The following is an 18,130-nucleotide window of genomic DNA, read 5'->3' as shown; positions in this document are numbered from 1 at the left end:
TCAGAAGGAGAAGAGAGAGAGAAAGGACCCGAGAAAATATGTGAAGAAATTATAGGCAAAAATTTCCCTAACATGGGAAAGGAAAGAGCCACCCAAGTCCAGGAAGCACAGAGAGTCCCATGCAGGATAAACCCAAGGAGAAACATGCCGAGACACAAAGTAAGCAAATTGACAAAAATTAAAGACAAAGAAAAATTATTGAAAGCAACAGGGGAAAATGACAAATAACATACAAGGGAACTCCCATAAGGTTAACAGCTATTTCTCAACAGAAACTCTACAAGCCAGAAGGGAGTGGCACAATATATTTAAAGTGATCAAAGGGAAACACGTACAACCAAGATTACTCTACCCGGCAAGGATCTCATTTAGATTCGACAGAGAAATCAAAAGCTTTACAGACAAGCAAAAGCTAAGAGAATTCACCACCACCAAACCAGCTCTACAACAAATGCTAAGGAACTTAAGTGGGAAACACAAGAGAAAACAAGGACCAATGAAAACAAACCCATAACAATTAAGACGACGGTAATAGGAACATACATATTGATAATCACCTTAAATGTGAATGGATTAAATGCTCCAACCAAAAGACACAGGCTCACTGAATGGATACAAAAACAAGACCCATATATAGGCTGTCTACAAGAGACCCACTTCAGACCTAGGGACACATACAGACTGAAAGAGAGGGGATGGAAAAAGATATTCCATGAAAATGGAAATCAAAAGAAACCTGGAGTAGCAATACTCATATCAGATAAAATAGACTTTAAAATAAAGAATGTTACAAGAGACAAGGGAGGACACTACATAATGGTCAAGGGATCAACCCAAGAAGAAGATATAACAATTATAAATATATATGCACCCAACATAGGAGCACCTCAATCCATAAGGCAAATGCCAACAGCTATAAAAGAGGAAATCAGCAGTCACACAATAATGGTGTGGGGCTTTAACATGTCACATACACCAATGGACAGATCATCCAGACAGAAAATTAACAAGGAAACACAAGCTTTAAATGACACAATACACCAGAGAGATTTAATGGATATTTATAGGACATTCCATACAAAAACAGCAGATTACACTTTCTTCTCAAGTGCACACGGAACATTCTCCAGGACAGATCACATCTTTGGCCACAAATCAAGCCTCAGTGAATTTGAGAAAACTGAAAACATATCAAGCACCTTTTCTGACCCCAACACTATGGGACTAAAAATGAATTACAGGGAAAAAAAACGTAAAAGACACAAACACATGGAGGCTAAACAATACGTTACTAAATAACCAAGAGATCACTGAAGAAATCAAAGAGGAAATCAAAAAATACCTAGACACAAATGACAGAAAAAACACGACAATCCAAAACTATGGGATGCACCAAAAGCAGTTCTAAGAGGGAAGTTTATAGCAATACAATCCTACCTCAAGAAACAAGAAAAATCTCAAATAAACAATCTAACCTTACACTTAAAGGAACGAGAGAATGAAGAACAAAAAAACTCAAAGTTAGTAGAAGGAAAGAAATATAAAGATCAGAGCAGAAATAAATGAAATAGAAAGAAAGAAAACAATAGCAAAGATCAATAAAACTAAAAGCTGGGTCTTTGAGAAGATAAACAAAATTGATAAACTTTTAGCCAGACTCACCAAGAAAAAGAGGGAGAGGACTCAAATCAATAAAATTAGAAATGAAAAAGGAGAAGTTACAACAGACACCGCAGAAATACGAAGGATCATAAGAGACTACTAAAAGCAACACTCTGCCAATAAAATGGACAACTGGGAAGAAATGGACAAATTCTTGGAAAGGTAGAACCTTTCAAGACTGAACAGGAAAATTAGAAAATATGAAGAGACCAATCACAAGAAATGAAATTGAAACCACGATGAAAAATCCTCCAACAAACAAAAGTCCAGGACCAGATGGCTTCACAGGTGAATTCTATCAAACATTTAGAGAAGAGCTAACATCCATCCTTCTCAAACTCTTCCCAAAAACTGCAGAGCAAGGAACACTCCCAAACTCATTCTACGAGGCCACCATCACCCTGATACCAAAACCAGAGAGAGATACTACAAAAAAAGAAAATTACAGACCAATATCACTGATGTATATAGATGCAAAAATCCTCAAAATAATATTAGCAAACAGAATCCAACAGCACATTAAAAGGATCATACACCATGGTCAAGTGGGATGTATCCCAGGGATGCAACGATTCTTCAATATACGCAAATTAATCAATGGGGAAAACCATATTAACAAATTGAAGAATAAAAACCATATGATCATCTCAATAGATGCAGAAAAAGCTTTTGACAAAATTCAATGCCCATTTATGATGAAAACTTTCCAGAAAGTTGGCATAGAGGGAACCTACCTCAACGTAATAAAGGCCATATATGACAAACCCACAGCAAACATCATTCTCAATGGTGAAAAACTGAAAGTATTTCCTCTAAGATTGGGAACAAGACAAGGATGTCCACTCTCGCCACTATTATTCAACATAGTTTTGGAAGTCCCAGCCACAGCAATCAGAGAAGAAAAAGAAATAAAAGGAAGACAAACTGTAAAAGGAGAAGTAGAACTGTCACTGTGTGCAGATGACATCATACTATACATAGAGAATCCTAAAGATGCCACCAGAAAACTACTAGAGCTCATCAATGAAACTGGTAAAGTTGCATGATATAAAATTAATGCACAGAAATCTCTTGCATTCCTGTACACTAACAACAAAAGATCAGAAAGAGGAATTAAGGAAACAATCCCATTTACCACTGCAACAAAAAGAATATAATACCTAGGAATAAACCTACCTAAGGAGGTAAAGACCTGTATTCAGAAAACTATAAGACACTGGTGAAAGAAATCAAAGATGACACAAACAGGTGGAGAGATATACCATGTTCTTGGATTGGAAGAATCAATATTGTGAAAATAACTATACTACCCAAAGCAATCTACAGATTCAATGCAATCCCTATCAAATTACCAGTGGCATTTTTTTTTACAGAACTAGAACAAAAAATCTTAAATTTGTATGGAGCCACAAAAGACCCAGAATAGCCAAAGCAATTTTGAGGGAAAAAAGGGAGCTGGAGGAATCAGACTTCCTAACTTCAGACTATACTACAAAGCTACAGTAATCAAGACAATATTGTACTGCCACAAAAACAGAAATATGTATCAATGGAACAGGATAGAAAGCCCAGAGACAAACCCACGCACCTATGCTCAACTAATCTATGACAAAGGAGGCAAGGATATATAATGGAGAAAAGACAGTCTCTTCAATAAGTGGTGCTGGGAAAACTGGACAGCTCCATGTAAAAGAATGAAATTAGAACACTGCCTAACAGCATACACAAAAATAAACTCAAAATGGATTCAAGATCTAAATGTAAGACTGGACACTATAAAACTCTTAGAGGAAAACACAGGAAGAACACTTTTCAACATAAACCACAGCAAGATCTTTTTTTGACCCACCTCCTAGAGTAATGGAAATAAAAACTAAAATAAACAAATGGGACCTAATGAAACTTAAAACCTTTTGCACAGCAAAGGAAACTATAAGCAAGATGAAAAGACAAGCTTCAGAATGGGAGAAAACATTTGCAAACAAATCAACGGACAAAGGATTAATCTCCAAAATATATAAACAGCTCATGCAGCTCTATATTAAAAAAACAAACAACCAAATCAAAAAATGGGCAGAAGACCTAAATACACATCTCTCCAAAGAAGACATACTGATGGCAAAGAGACACATGAAAAGCTGCTCAACATCACTAATTATTAGAGAAATGCAAATCAAAACTACAATGAGGTATCATCTCACACCAGTTAAAATGGGCATTATCAGAAAATCTACAAATAAATGCTGGAGAGTGTGGGGAGAAAAGGGAACCCTCTTGCACTGTTGGTGGGAATGTAAATTGATACAGCCACTATGGAGAACAGTATGGAGGTTCCTTAAAAAACTAAAAACAGAACTACCATATGACCCAGCAATCCCACTACTGGGCATATACCCAGAGAAAACCATGATTCAAAAAGACACATGCACCCCAATGTTCATTGCAGCACTATTTACAATTACCAGGACATGGAAGCAACCTAAATGCCCATCAACAGATGAATGGATAAAGAAGATATGGTACATATATATACAGTGGAATATTACTCAGCCATAAAAAAGAATGAAATTGGGTCATTTGTAGAGACGTGAATGGAACTAGAGACTGTCATACAGAGTGAAGTAAGTCAAAAGAGAAAAACAAATATCATATATTAACGCATATATGTGGAATCTAGAAAAATGGTGCAGATGAACTGGTTTGCAAGGCAGAAAGAGAGACACAGATGTAGAGAAGAAATGTATGGACACCAAGGTGGGAAAGTGAGGGGGGGTGGGATGAACTGGGAGATTGGGATTGACATATATACACCAATATGTATAAAATAGATAATAAGAACCTACTATATAAAAAAAACTAAATAAAATAAAATTCAAAAAATAATATGGAACGCTTCATGAGTTTTCATGTTATCCTTGCACAGGGACCGTGCTAATTTTCTCTGTATCGCTTGAATTTCAGTATATGTGTTGCCAAAGCAACCATGACCACGGGAATTTGTATTTTTAACAAGCTTCAAGGTCATTCTGATACACATTCAGGATTTAGAATCACTGTTTACCCTTGCATTTGGGTCTTTAAAAGAATATATTCATATATATATATAAGAATATATTTTTATATAGAGAATGTATAAAGTAATATGAAGATTAAATCATAAGATGGCAATTCACTTTTTGTCATACTCTTCTACTCCATTTAACACTGCCCCACGCATGCTGATTCATTAAAATGCTACTTCTCTCTAAAATATTTTCATTAAAATATTCTCTCTCAATCTCCCTCTTTCCCTCCCTCACTCCCTTCTTCCCCTCCCTCCCCCTTTTTAATCTATTACCAAATTCTGTGATACATTTCCTTTACACCGAGAGCTATTTTAACCTCTCAAAGAAAAACTGTGTCACTGACAGCACTGCACAGTCCTGGTTAGTGAGCATCAGCATTTGTACTAAGTATGTTCTACCATGTTTTCTTGAATTAAGTGTGCTTGCAATGTGTGACAACTCCCTATACCATTTTCTGGTGAGTTACGGTAAATAATTTTCACTCACAGTGCTATCAAAAGATAGAGTGCATTTCTTATGGTACTGCCATAAGAAATATAAAGGGCATCATGTTGGATGTTAAAATTTTTTAAAGAACTCAAGATGACTTTAGGGAAATGGCTGTAACAAAGGGAAAGGATCAGCAGAGGTTCAGGGTGGTGGAAATCTTGTCATTAGAAAGGATATCATAACATCCCTCTACCAGGGAGGATAAACTAACAATTACGAGTGGAATGGGAAGAAACTATGGCTTGCGACATCTGGGGATTTAAAGAGAAGAAAAAAATCCACTTAAGAGGAACCTCTGCACTCAGGAATTTGACCAAAAGAGCCTGTTCACTTAAGCTGCCCTGGAACACACACTACTGCAGTTAACAGGGAACACCTACAGTGTTGCTGGGACTGCCGCGTCCACACCTGGCAACGTTTCACTGCAGCCAATGGGAATAGCTACAAGATGCTACAGCAGTGGTTCTCAAACCTCAGAGGATCACCTGGAGGGCTTGTTAAGACAGAGTCCTGCGCTCCATGGCCAAAGATTCTGACTCAGCAAGTCTGGGGTGGGGACCTGAGAATTTACATCTTTAACAGGCTTCTAGGTGATGCCTGATGCTACGGGTTCTCAGAGCACACTTCGACTGGCACTGACCACTATTTGTAATAATGCAACAGTTTTTTCTTTGCATTAAACTAATACGTATTCATCAAACCTAAACACTGTGTCCATTATTTGCATCATGGGTGAAGAAACTTAGGCAAGAAGAAAACTCGTTGGACAGGCACTATTGTACCTGAAACATAATTATGTCTTACAACTACCTAATCCTCTCCCTTTGACTATCAATCATATCTATTAATCTTTTGTTGGTGTGCCTTGTCTACATATCATGAGGGGTGGGGTGGAATCCAAATGTTAATAAATGTTAAGTTATGGAGTTTTAAAAATCAAATCAAAATAGCAAAAATCATGAAAAAAATAATTCATGAAAGCTGACAAGCCTTCACCCTTATCATCTCAAGGTTAAATAATGATCAGAATTCTTTCAGCTGAAGTATTTACGTTGCATCTTGATGTCTGACTATCATAAATACACAACTGAGCTATTAGGCTCTATTTTTCATTGCAGATGAAACTGATGCATCTTTGTGTGGTGTAGTCTGACATAGTAAAATTGTTACTCTCTAGGTAGGATATTCATAAAAATGTAATTATTGTAATCAGAACAGTCTTGAAGCTCATGAGAGGGGATTGCCAGATTCATGATTGGCAGTTTTCAATCACTTCACACATAATAAAGAAACTTCTTAAAGAAGCCCTAGGAATCACTAATGTCTTACGGGGGAAACTATTCTGAGCAAACAACAAAGGGTGTTGGGGGATGGTGGTGAGAACTCAAGTTGGCCTCCTCTGCCTGGCTTTGGGCAGGACTGGATGGAGTCCTTTAACATATTTCCTTAAGTTTACTCACCAACAGGTTTAACTAGCGTGCTATTTGCTGGGAGAGTGCTTTGAAAAGAAAGAGATCATGGAAAGACCATGATCTATCTTTTTATGGCTCTCCTGTTTGGCTTGTCACGTATTTTATCTTGATGTCTCAGTAAGAACTTCTTATTTGACATCCTGAAATGTGTCAAATGGGAAATAATTAGCTAAAAGTTTTTAGGGTTTCCTTGAGGAGTAACTGATAACAACTACTTGATGGTATATATATAGCCATGAAATGAAGATCTTTTACATAAAACTTTAAAGTATTTCGGGAAGAAAAATGACTTTCAAGGAGACTCAGATTCTTTCTTGGTTTTGCCAAAGATGAGCTATATATGATCTTGGGTAAGTCGCTCCATCTCTCCAGACCTAAGTTTTTTCACTTATAAAATGAAGAGTTTGGCTTAAAAATCTCTCTGGTCCTTTCCCACGTATTACAATGAAGCTGTGAGACCTTGAAAGGAAGTGGGAGAGGACTTTCCTGGTGGCACAGTGGTTAAGAATCCTCCTGCCAATGCAGGGGACACGGGTTCGAGCCCTGGTCCGGGAAGATCCCACATGCCGCAGAACAACTAAGCCCGTGAGCCACAACTACTGAGCCTGCACTCTAGAGCAACAACTACTGAGCCCATGTGCCACAACTACTGAAGCCCTCGCGCCTAGAGCCCATGCTCCACAACAAGAGAAGCCACCGCAATGAGAGTAGCCTCCGCTTGCCGCAACTAGAGAAAACCCGCGCGCAGCAACGAAGACCCAACACAGCCAAAAATAAATAAATAAAATTTATTTTTTTAAAAAAAGGAAGAGGGAAAACATCTCTGTTGCTCAGCAGGCAGCGCTGGTGATATGGGGGGAAGGTTAACACCACAGGCTCCCATGGTATTCATGAATGTGGCCCTTGCTCTGCTGACTCAGACATAAACGCTTACTGTGTACATCTGTATACTAAGACACCTGGATGTGAAAGATTTAACCCTGTGATTTAACTTGTGAACATGAAGGAGAAGCTACACTGTTCACCAATACTGCTAAATACTTGATGTTTTTTACTCAACAAACATTTACTGAGCACCCACCATTCTTTGTACAGAAACGTGAGATTGGGCTTGGGGTGCAGCGGGTACAGAGTTTCCTCTCAGAGCACCACAGTTACATATGAGGGACAGACCTACAGGAAGCCCATAATCAGGATGGGTTGAAAGTAGAGTGAAGGCCCTGTGATGGTCCACACCCTTGGTCCTGTGCTTCCAGAGACAAAAGATATTTCCATTAGGAGAATGACAGTAGTGCTTCTCTTTTCCCTTTCCTTTCTTTTTTTTTTTTTTTAAAGACATGACTATCAGTCAGGATTCAATGTGTTTACAGCTTGACTACTTCATAGAAAAACGTGTCTATAAAACACCTGGTAGTTGTGAAAAGGGGTAAGGCCCACGCACGGAACAAAATAAATATATTTATTCAGCTGTCCCAAGCCATTACCAATCTCCTTACACCCAAGGATTGTCTGTCCCCTCCTAAATTTCACTTCTAATATTCTGGCTACATAGGTAAAAAAAATTTTTTTTTTCAGAAAATCAAAGTCCTACCCCCATAACTATCCTTAAGTACAAACACTCTTTATGGCATTTCAGACCAGCTTTGATACTCTGAACCAGAAAGATGGCTGCAAGTGTATCTCGTGTATCAAACACAGTGATGAAAGAAAAAGTTACTTGTCAATGCAGTTCAACAAGTGTCTCCTGAGCACCTTTCGTGTACCTGGCTCACTGAATTAAGGACACCAAAGATAGCAGAGATTCTGGTATGTTCTCCAAGCCACAGTGTCAGAGTAAACAGTGAGCCTGCTGCCTGACCCACAACCTATAGACAGCAAGGCTGCCCCCAGTGGGCTCTGAAGTTACCCTTTGCTCCTATCTCATCTCCAAAGCTGAATTCTAACCCTGCCCTCTTCCTTTCAGTGACTTTTCCAAGATAAGCTATGCTCACCTGCTTAAATGTATTACCTTATGCATTTTCAAAGGCTTTGAATTTTATTGTGCTAATGGACATTTAATTCACTCAGAATTCTGATCAGGTAGCTTTTCATAAGCAGGTAGGCTCTGCCTTACTATGTTTAAGTACTGGTTATGTTGAAATCCCTTCTAGACAGGATCCCTAAAGGAGGGTATTTCCATTGAACACATGGGTAATTCTGCTTATTTAGCGAAGGAGAAGGGACACCGCCTGAGAGGTATCCCAAACAACGAGACATGTTGGGAAAACCTCCAAGCAGGCAGAGAAGTTGGAAGGGGTTGTGCCATAATTAAGGTGATCATATTTTCCTAATCAGACACAAGGGCAGATAGCCTGACACATGGTCTGAAAACAGGACAGATTATTTGAAATCTGGGATGTATGATCACCATCTTCACAGTGAATGAAGCCAGTGAGACCGGCAGCTGTTCAGAGTGCAAGTCATTACCGATGAGTCTGTACACTGAGGGATCCAGAGGAGTGGGTGGAAGCCTGCTGATGTCATCCACTTATGAGCCAGGGCTTCCTCACACAGCACAAAGAAGGTCTGTTACCAAGGGTTTCATGGAACTACTTGCTGTCATCACCTTGTCTGCAAGGACAAAGGTGCAATCTACTGACCAAAAATCAATGAAGCTTTGCTTCCAAATAACAGTCTGGGAATGCAAAATACAGGCAGGAGCATACTGTTATATGTCAATTATATCTCAATTTAAAAAAACAGAAGCAGCAGCAAGCACAGACAGCTCATAGCTATCCTTTACGTGTTTGGTTCTATAGCTGCTGCTTAGACAGATTTCAAACATCATACTATTTTTAAAAATTAAATCCTCATCACTCTGCCTGCTAATCTTGTGCATTCAATTTGAAACTTGGGAATTGTTTTGCTGCAAAGGAGGAGATTCAGAAATTCCAGTTCTCCTACTTAATACAAGTATTATGTCCAGCATAATGTAATAGGAGAAAAGTCTCCCTTTGTTGCCAACACTCAAAGTCAACTCTTAGTTATGTGCTTTGAGAATGAGCCTTGGAAAATATTTCAACTCTAATTCCTATCACCGACATAGAACATTTAGGCCTCTAGCTCCACTTTTAAGTTACTGTATGCTTTTTCAACTTGTATCTTATCAAAAAACTGATTTTATTTTTTAAAAATGACATCAAAACAAGTTTATTTTGATGATTCAATGATTTATGCTATGTGTATCACCATTTTAGCTCTATTAGAGTGGTTAAGAGAGACTCTGATTTTATAGGAAACTCAAGGTCAAAGTCTATAGGGTTTTTTTCCCTACATCAGGGCTTTAAATAGTAAGCAGAAACACAAAAGAAGTGTATCTGAATATACCTGATGTGTTGTTTATAGCTGCAAATGATCAATGAAAAGTGGGTGAAATACCCCTTTTTTATAATCTCACATAAGAAGTCTGGAGGTATGGCATTTGCAAGGTTGGCTATTTCAGGGGCTCAGTGACTTACTGAGCATCTGGATTCTTCCCACATTTCCATCCCATCATCCTGGGCACATTGGTGTTAATCCTTTAGCCTGCTCCCTATGGTCAGAGGACGGTCATTGCAGCACCAAATAACAACCTCACACCTCATGTAAAGAACCAAAGATGACAGTATCCTCATAAAGAGGGAAAGAAAGAGTTTCCCAGAAACCAGGCACTTTGGAAAGTGGTCAGCCTCTTTAATGGGAAGTGGGCTCTCTGTCAGCACATGAAAAGGGTGAGAGGGATGGCAGTTGAATAGACAACCAAAAATATCACCATAGGTGGGAACTGAGAGAATGTTTATTTACATATATTGAAAGTTAATGGAACCTTCTGATTATTTTCCAAGGAGATTATGTCTGTGAGATGAGTTTACAATCAAGTAACGATTTTCTAATCAGTTAAAACAGTACACTATTGATACTATGTATAAAATAGGTAACTAATGAGAAAAAAATACAACATTTAAACCAACTATACACATGGCTGATTTACTTTGTTGTACAATAGAAATAACAGCATTGTGAAGCAATTATACTCCAATAAAGATGTATAAATTAAAAAACTATACTGCAATAAAATAAAAACAAAACAAATAAACAAAAAACAATCATAGGTGCTTTTACAAAATTAATCTTCCTAGTGGCAATGGGAAGAGTAAGATTTCAGGATAACAGATGCCAGTGGCAACACGTAAGCATCAGATGCAAAGTATACATAATTATCATAATTAACAGCGAGTGCGGAGTATCAGGCAGAACACCCTGACCTGCAGGGATCTGCAGTGATGGTTAATAGACAATGGTGTTTTTAGAGATGAGAAAAAAAAAAAAACAGTAAAAAGGAGAGGGTATATGTGAGGTGTGTCTAAGGGTATGTATAGCTTGATGGTTGAGTTGAGGGCGGTCAAAAATGTACAATCTTCTAGACAATGATAATTAATGCCTGTTACCATCATGTTTCCTACGGAATTATATAATGCCACATATGAAGTGTTCTTGCCAGAAAAACCAAGCCAAGTCAGATTAAACTTCCAGATCTAACACTCAGCTTATAGGATGTACAGGAAACAGAGGAATTTGTTAAGCAACATCTCAGTGAAATAATCAGCAAAATCCAAAAATGATGCAGGAAATTTAAATCTGATTAGATATTTGATACTAAGGAAATTTTATCAATATTTTGGGGAGTTATAAAGGTATTGTGGTTATATTTTGTTTTGCAAGCACACCTCTTTATTTTGCTAGTCACTTAATCCAAATATGCAGTTATGTTTTTAAAAAGAGTCCATATCTTTTAGAGACACATGCTGAAATGCTTACAGCAGAAACGAAATGACATCTGAGATTTACTTCAGATGCCTCAAAATAACCCAGTGGGGGGACTTCCCTGGTGGTCCAGTGATAAAGAATCCGCCTTGCAATGTAGGGGACGCGGGTTCCATCCCTGGTGAGGGAACTAAGATCCCACATGCCATGGGGCAACTAAGCCTGTTTGCCACAACTACTGAGCTCAAGAGCCTCAACTAGAGTCCACGTGCCCTGGAGCCTGTGTGCCACAACTAAGACCTGACGCAGCCAAAAAAAAATAAATTACCCAGTGGGAGCATAGGTGGAAGTTAAAGTAGGAGGAATGACATGCTATGAAGATTTATAGTCATTTACTCACTATCAATAAAGCCTCTTCATTTTGAGAAGGTATAAATCTGGTGCACTTAGAGCCAAGAAACTTAATTTTTAGACTTCATTTGCTTTCTATAAGTACAGCAAAACCAAAAATCAAACCTCTTCACAGCAATAAGCCAGTTTTGTTCCAATAGGAATTCAAATTCAAAAAAACAAATGCAACACACACATACACTGAACAGTACAGACAGGATTCAAATTCTCAAAACTATGAGTGATGAAGACACCCTCCAAACTCCAGATGGTTTGCAAAAGTTCCATGAGCACCGCCCCCAGTAAGGCATCTAAACAATACAGGGCAAAGCTGTGATCTGCTACATGTAGGTATTTTCCTGGCTATACCTAAGCATCTCCTAGACTTCTACTTAAATGATCTTGAGACTACCTCAAGAAACTAGTTTGGTTCTCCCTTTTACCAGGATGAAATAATAACAAGAGGTAGGGAAAAATTGGAATGGGAATTGCCCAGCAAGGACCATAAAGTGTTGAAGGAAATAATCGTTATTTTTGGTGTTGTTCTCCCTTCTATAATCTTCTTACTTTCTGACTCCCTCCCTCTTCATCTCCCACCTGAGCTTGTATTGTGCCCATGTCCTCTGGCTTCCCTGAGCCTTTCTCATTTCTGCCCTCTCCTTAAAATTTTCAATGCTCCCAAATTCAATTATAAATTCTGAAATTAAGGTTTCAATCGCAGCAATATGTAATAAAACACTACTAGAATTTTAGATTTGTTTGATCCCCCAAAGCCATCTTCCATCAGAATTCTAATTCCCGTTCTCTCCGTGTGCTGACCTAATCTAGCAGTTAGGATTCTAACTACTTCTAATGGACATTCTCAGCTACCAGCTCACAGTCCTAAGGACCTATCATCCTTACGTTCTCTCTCATCAGAATGCTCAGCAGCTGCATCCTAGAGAGGTAGTTATTAATATGCCTTCAATAACAAGCTAAGGAGGGGCTACAGAGAAAAATATGCCTGATCATTCTAATTTACTTTAATGTAATAAAAATTCCCAATTAAAGGTACAGTTTAGTTAGTGTTTGGAAATGAGGGTCGTACCAATTACTTGAACAAGGTACTGGTAAGCTTTGTTCTTCTACCCTGATGAAAATTTTGTCACAGAAATCAAGACGTAGGCTTTACAATGTATGTGATAAAGGTTCATGTAATCTAGACAGTTCCACAAAAGTTTTTTCCTTCGGGGTAGTCAAGGTGACTCATGACTCCCCCAGTCCTATTTTTTATGCCCCCCACTGAGATAATACTGAAATGTTTTAAACTATTGGACTTTCCTAAAACTTAAGACCCACACACTGCGTTTCTGTTCTTAATGCCATGAAAGGGTGCAGGTGACCTGTTACACTTCTATTTGGTGCCAGGGGCTCCCATGAACCTTCAGGCTCCAGACTTGCCTGTTAAAGTTTCATCTGTTTCCTCTTTTACCCAAATTCACTGTGTGGGGCAATGATATTAAAGACTTTCCTCAAAGCTGAAAAAATAAATAAACTATTGGACTTTCAGGCAAGAATATATTTTAGAACAGGTCTCTAAACCTTACTAGTCAGCAGAATCACCTGGGGATTTTTTTTTCCTGAATCAGATTCTCAGCCAGAGTGGGAGAAAGTAAGTGGCTGGGTAGGAATGTTTTTAAACTCTCCATGAAATTCTAATGATCAGTAAGGTTCGGGCACTATGTTGAGAGTACAGGGCCACCTCACAGTACCTCCTAAGTCATATCACTTACCTGCTTGGAACCATAAAGAAAAGGGAGAAAAGCCTTTCTGAGCTCCAGCCTGCTTCCCAACTACCTGGCAAAGTGCATCGCTTCTCTGTTCTTGGAGCCCTGTAATCCAGGCCACCCAGTTCAGCTGTTCCCACTTCCATACAAGCAGGTGATTCCTCCTGTAGAAAAAAAGAAAATACACTCATTAGGACCCTAAGTATGGAGCTTTACAAATAGCTAATTTACCAATGACAACAACTTTGCAAGGTTGGTATCGCCACCATTTTGTAGCAGAAAAAACTGGGGCTGAGATGATTAGAGTGCGATTTTGCCAGGTTTTCCCCATGGTTAGTCTCAGAGGGCAGATTTGGAACCCAGTGCTGTGGGACCGGAGACATTACTGATGTAGTCATTTGTGCCTTGTTCTTACTTCTATTGGAGACTTACTTGGTAGAGGGAAAGGTGATTTCCCCCTTCCTTTCCTCTCTGGAAGGAAACCTGGCTTTTTGTTCTGAGGCACAGGACCCTTTTATGCTCAGTTGTAAGAGCTTTAAGAGCTTCTTTGTGGTTAAGAACTGGAAAAAGCCAGACTTACTTTATTTATTTTTATTTATTTGATTGCACCAGGTCTTAGTTGCGGCTTGAGGGCTCCTTAGTCGTGGCATTCGAACTCTTAGTTGCAGCATGCATGTGGGATCTAGTTCCCCAACCAGGGATGGAACCCAGGCCCCCTGCATTGGGAGCACAGGGTCTTAATCACTGCACCACCAGGGAAGTCTTTTTTTTTTAATTTACAGACTTGGAGAATTATTGTCTTTTCAAGAAAAGAAGCTGGAATTACCCTAAAAAGGGAGGAGATGGAAGGCAATGTTTCACAGGGAAGACAGCTATGCCCCTACCCTGAGAAGATGGTTTCCCAGAGGCTGGAGAGAGGTGTGGACATTACTTGCATCCAAGTGTGTAGAACAATTCAGAGTTTTCCAATGCACCACTATAGCTGCAAAAGGGCAAAGAACGTGCCACCCTGAACCAAACTCAGGCAGCTGTCCCATCCCAAAACCTGACTCATGGGGAATCCCAGAAAGAGGAAAGGAACTAACATTCACTTCATAGCCATAGCATACCTAGAACGTTTACCCTTGAGCCCAGGGCGTCCTGAGAGCCTTCAGGTGTGGAGCCAGTGGCAGCCCTGCCTGGGCAAGTTTTCCTTCTCTTTCCCATCTCCCACAGCTGGCTACTGAGATGCACAAAAGGCTGTACTTGTGTACAGAGCCCTTGGGGTAACGCTCGGAGCTTAGCTACCTGCTCATGGAATGTAGTCATCTGCTCACAGATTCAAAGCATCTGGTTCTTTATCAAAATAAACAGACTGAGTGAAAGAAGCCAGATATGAGAGAACAGAAACCATATGTTCGATTATATGAAGTCCAAAACAGACTAAACTGACCCATAATGACAGAGGTTAGTACTACTAACCTTTGGTCAGGTATTGACTGGGAGGGAGCACAAGGGAGCCTTCTAGGGGGCTAGAAATATTCTAGGGGGCTAGAAATATTCTATAGCTTGATCTGGATGGTGATTACACAGGTGTAAACACGTGTGAAAATTCATTGAGCTGTGCCTTTAAGATATCTGCACATTACTGTTACGTATTATGTGTTACCTCCACAAAATAAGTACATAATAAAAGCAAATAAGCCAACAAACTTGTATACTAAACAGTAACCTACAATGACCTACCAGCTCCAGCTTGCCTATTACTGGGGCCACTTAATCCTCTCTTGCTGACTCAATCCCTTCCTAATTCCTAAAATTAATCTGGCTCCCTCCACCAAAACCACACAGGAAATTTTAAACACCAGAGGAGAGCACTCAGCCCAATAGCCCTCACCCATGGGGGTAACCTGTAGCATGATGTGTGTGTGCAGAGATGTCAGCCAGACTGCCCAGGTCCAAATCCCTCCTCTGCCACTTTTTGATTACAGCCTTAAGCAGCTTACTTAATTCTCTACACCTCAGTTTCCTGATCTGTGTAACAGGTTTAAAAATCAGGCTTAAACAAGATTAATCCAGGTAAAAGCACTCAGTAAATACCCATTATTATTAAATGCCAAGCCTATGAAAAGCACTTTACCAATATTGTCTCATTTAATTCTTAGAGCAACCTTGTCTGATAGCTGGTGTTATCACCATTTTAAAGTGAAGAAACTGAAGTTCACAGAGGCTAAATTTGCTTAAGCTTACATAGTTGGAAAGGGGCAAAATCAGGGTTTGAACTCAGGTCTGTTTTGTCTTTTCCTGTCAAAGGGCTTCCCCAACCCCCACCTGGGCCCTCCCAACCCCTGTGTTCCATTGGCTTCCTCCTGGGCCTCCATGCTGCTGAGACTAGACCACACAGCCCACTCTTCAGGGAACTTTCTAGTCCTTCAGATTCTGTCTGAGCCCCGGGTTCAGAATAATCAGCCTAAGTAATAGGCAACAATTGGATCAAGATGGTGAAATGAGCTCATAAGATCATGTCCCCTTCCACCCAAATTTTCTTACAATGACAGGTGCAAAATGTTGTTTTTTTGTTTGTTTTTAAAGGATTAATTTATTTACTGTTTTCTTTTTTTTTTATTTTTTTAAATTTATTTATTTTTGGCTGCTTTGGATCCTCGTTGCTGCGCGCGGGCTTTCTCTAGCTGCAGTGAGCGGGGGCTACTCTTTGTTGTGATGCACGGGCTTCTCATTGCCGTGGCTTCTCTTGTTGCAGAGCACAGCCTCTAGGCATGCGGGCTTCAGTAGTTGTGGCGCACAGGCTTAGTCACTCCATGGCATGTGGGATCTTCCCTGACTAGGGCTCGAACCCATATCCCCTGCATTAGCAGGCGGGTTCTTAACCACTGCACCACCAGGGAAGCCCCAAAGAAATTCACATGGTACTGATAAACAGGAAAAGGCACTATTATCAGAAAGTTCTGAAATACTTAAAAGATAAAAGTTAATCAACATTTACAAGAGTGAGGAAAAATCACATCCCCAAACTGGCTGCAGAAAACAAACCAAATAAATGATTAAAATAATGGAAAGAGCAAATCCAGAGTTTCTACTCAGAGAGACATTTACAATAATACAGAAGGCTCTGAATCAACCAGCAGGATGATATATTAAAGAACTTCCCTGGTGGCGCAGTGGTTGAGAGTCCGCCTGCCGATGCAGGGGACGCGGGTTCGTGCCCTGGTCCGGGGGGATCCCGCGTGCCGCGGAGCGGCTAGGCCCGTGAGCCGTGGCCACTGAGCCTGCGCGTCCGGAGCCTGTGCTCCGCAGCGGGAGAGGCCACAACAGTGAGAGGCCCGCGTACCGCAAAAAAAAAAAAAAAAAAAAAAAAAAAAACCGTATTCAGGGGCTTCCCTGGTGGCACAGTGGTTAAGAATCCTCCTGCCAATGCAGGGCACACGGGTTCGATCCCTGGTCCGGGAAGATCCCACATGCCGTGGAGCAGCTAAGCCCATGCACTATTGAGCCCGCAAGCCACAACTACTGAAGCCCGAGCACCTAGAGCCCGTGCTCCGCAACAAGAGAAGCCACCGCAATGAGAAGCCAGCGCACCACCACGAAGAGTAGCCCCCGCTCGCCACAACTAGAGAAAAGTCCGTGCACAGTAATGAAGACCCAATGCAGCCAAAAACAAATAAATTTATATATGAACAAAAAAGCACTGTATTCAGAACATGGGGCCCAATAGCCTTCCCCTGCCCCTGAACTAGCAGAAAGAAGCCATCAGGAGTGTTTTCACAAGGACAGAGGGGGATAGGAAGCGAGCACCCAAGAGGAAGTGTTAGATGACAAGGTAGCTCTGCAAGGAACAAAATGCTCACAGGTTGCCGCCAGAGTGAGGCCTTCCTGGCTTTAGTATCAAGACAAAGAAATACTACAAATGTGTGGTGTATTGGTTTTCTATTGCTGCCATAACGATTTTCCACAAACGGTGGCTTAAAACAGCACAAATTTATTACTTTACCGTTCTGTAGATCAGAAGTCCAGGGCTAAGCTCAAGGTGTCAGCACTCCTTTCTGGAGACTAGGGGAGAATTTGTGTTTTGCATTTTCCAGCTACCAACAGCCATCATATATCTTAGCTCATGGCCCCCTTCCTCCATCCTCAGAGACAGCAACTCTCTGACCCTTCTGTATGAGTCACAGCTCCCTCTGATCACAGGTGGGAGAGCTTCTCTACTTTTAAGGAATCATGTAATTGGGCCCACCTGGATAATCCAGGCTAATCAAACTAACTTAATCACATCTGCGTAGTCCCTTTGCCATTTAAGGGAACGTTCACAGGTTCCAAGCGTTAGGCCATGGACATCTTTGGGACCATTTTTCTGCCTACCACATGTGGTTATTGGGCGCCTGGCAAATAACCCCGCTTTCAGGTTTGGCAATTTGAGTGTTAGCTGTTCCACCCAGGACCTGAATCTGGAGTGATACCCACAAAGACTGGTGGCAATGACCTAACCAGACTGTTCCTACAAAGTATC

Source organism: Leucopleurus acutus, assembly GCF_964270905.1.
Source record: "Leucopleurus acutus genome assembly, chromosome: 6".
NCBI classification, from domain to species: domain Eukaryota; kingdom Metazoa; phylum Chordata; class Mammalia; order Artiodactyla; family Delphinidae; genus Leucopleurus; species Leucopleurus acutus.
Note: the sequence above shows the minus strand (reverse complement) of the source record.